General features: G+C 33.4%; 1 long non-coding RNA gene across 10 annotated transcripts in view; it reads left to right on the top strand.

Moving 5' to 3' along the window:
• The first annotated feature begins 6 nt into the window (after positions 1-6).
• Positions 7-2,566, top strand: part of LOC109585730 (uncharacterized) — a 3,380-nt gene continuing 820 nt past the window's right edge. The window contains exons 1-8 of one of the 10 annotated variants that reach the window (XR_002186626.1): positions 184-789; positions 833-894; positions 936-978; positions 1,029-1,089; positions 1,134-1,259; positions 1,304-1,760; positions 1,809-1,915; positions 2,334-2,458. This is a non-coding gene — a long non-coding RNA (uncharacterized LOC109585730). Of the gene's footprint in view, positions 979-1,028; positions 1,090-1,133; positions 1,260-1,303; positions 1,761-1,808; positions 1,916-1,942; positions 1,963-2,099; positions 2,121-2,333; positions 2,459-2,566 lie in introns of those variants that run through there. The other 9 variants (XR_002186620.1, XR_002186621.1, XR_002186628.1 and 6 more) reach the window with 9 other exon arrangements.

Below are 2,566 nucleotides of genomic sequence, written 5' to 3'. Positions count from 1 at the left end.
TATTTACTTCCTTTTTTTGTACTATTGGACAGTAAAAATCTTGTACAATCTCAAAATAACCCGGGACTTTGTCAAAACTTTGTTATATTTTTGTTATAAATATTCAAAAACTTAAAAATTTTCATTGAGGAGTAATTTTTATACACAAAGGAATGGTAAAATGGCGGAGTGCAAATACCCCACAATCAAACGGTAAATGTTTCGCACAAAGTTTCTCCAATCCGGATGATACTCACTAGAAACACAGGTATAATGATTGAGAATAGCTACAAAACCAGGGACCTGGATATTTCTCTTCCTAGAGAGAGATGAGGGCTCCTACATTTTAAAGCCCATTGAGTGCCCTGTATAAAATGAATAATAGTATACGGAAAATAACCCGGAATATTGTACTACGTGACCCCTCATTTCTGGACCTGTTATTGTGAGATTAATGACTTCAGTTTAATTGACTATAATTAGAAGTACATACCTTTCATTATGGATTCTCCGTTAACTTTCTAGTATTGAGCCAAACATTGAAACAGAGCCAGAAGACCTTTCTGCAATAATCATGACACTAGTGAAGACGATGAGAAATCAGGCGTAAAAATGGTTCACTACATGTGATTGTAACTATGTTTTTAATTAGGGTGAATGTATTAGTGATCATGATGATGAAGATATTGTACTGAGAGACTTATGAATGATAGTCACAAGTGTGGTAAAATAGTTTATTGATTATGTGTATTATTGTTACTTTTCCTTAGAATTCTTGATACGGAAGATTATTCTGGAAATATTAGTATAGTAGGTGCTCCTTTAATTCATATTAATTTATTAATTTAGCAAGGCCACTAGTATACATTGTATAGTTACCTTATCTCACTAAGTTTCAAGACAAGAATATCTTAGGTTTGTTTAATTTCATGTGAAAAGCTAAATTCATTATTCAGGTTGTGATGAACTGAAACTTTCTTGTTTAAAGCTCTTTTTAAGGTCAGTTTAATCATAGTGTTTTAATTTATTATCATCATTTGTCATTATAGTTCACTTGAAATAGCATTGAATTTTTTTGTGAACCTGCCTTCATCATGCTGGTTAAGGAAGGTATGTAGTTCCTTTGCTTATGTAGAATTTATGCCTCATTATAGTTATGTTATGGATCTAAGCTTTGTAGGACTATGTGTTACAAGATACCTTTGAAAGATCTGCTTCACTACATGGAACCCCAGAGTTCATTAATGTTGGAGATTTTGGGAAATTAATTTCTCAGTAATGTAAGTTTATTATTTTAGTGCCTTCTTAATTTATGGCTCTTTAGGTGTCTTAAGTTACAAAACATGAAGTGTCTTACTTGTGGAACATTGATAGACTATGATGAAGAAAACAATTATAATCTTTTTTTGGTTTTAATAATAATTCCAAATCATTTTAAATTAATAATGAATAATAATTAAGTATTAATTAAGCATAACAGGAAGTACGTCATAATGAGGCTTAATGAATATCGTTATCGTTGTCGGATCAGGTCTGGCACCAGCATAAATCGTGGCTGATTCGTCAATATCGGATCAGGACATTGCCCCAAATCCTCGGTCCAGGCTCGATCATCAGTAATGATTCAGGCCTGTATCAGGACTGGTCTATGTTCCAACTCTTGGGCGTGTAGGCGTGGTGTAAAGTGCAGTAATTAAAAATGGCGGATTTTCTGTCCAGCAAATACATACTACTCAGAAACTAAAGTTTTAAAGCTAAAACTCATCCTAGAAATTTTTGTGGTACGTATCATAGTTTATAAAATGTTGTAACATGTTTATACATTGTAGAAGAAGACCTAGTGGTATAGAAATTACTGAAGAGGCTAATTGTATTAATTGTAACGGAAATCTTTTACTGGAAGTGAGTAAGATTCCTGCAGATGTACAGGCTAAAGGTGAGATTAGTTTTTTCTTTTTTTTAGATTTTTTGAAGTTTGTCAAGGTATGGTTTTGTTTGTTTTTGATTTGTTCATTTTGTAACGTGTGCATGCGGAGCCTGAATTACAGTCAAACAATGTTTAGACATTGTGCCTGAATTTTGCTTAATTTGATCTGCCATTTTATGATGGTTTTCCACAGGATATTGGCGTAGTCCTCATGCATCCTCAGGCTCTTGTCCCAGTACTTTAGTACAGGGTATGTAGCCAAAAAATTACAAAGAGGGAATTCTCTATTTTTATATTTTTTCCCAATGCATATGCATGTTTTTATATTGTGTACAAAGTTTGAGCTTATTCCGATCAAATTTGGTTCTTTAATAATTTTTAAAGTTGCTCAAAAATTGTGCCGAATTAAGTGTCCTTTTATTTTTAGGTGGTCCTCTTAGTATCAGTGGTGAGGTAGCTCATGCCATCAATCTCAGTGGACTGAGGGAAGTGTGTATTGGGAGAGTAGATAAAGATTAAGTGACACTTGATTTGGTTGAATTCATATTTAAAGTGAGTTATGAGTATGAACTCTAGCAGTGCATGTACAAGCATGTGTGATACTTAAAACCTTTATTGAACCTACCAACTGTGATGGCTGTAACGTCCCTTTCAGAATCA

Source organism: Amphimedon queenslandica, unplaced genomic scaffold (genome assembly GCF_000090795.2).
Source record: "Amphimedon queenslandica unplaced genomic scaffold, v1.1 AMPQUscaffold_13017, whole genome shotgun sequence".
Classification (NCBI taxonomy): domain Eukaryota; kingdom Metazoa; phylum Porifera; class Demospongiae; order Haplosclerida; family Niphatidae; genus Amphimedon; species Amphimedon queenslandica.
This window is presented reverse-complemented; position numbering and strand designations above follow the sequence as displayed.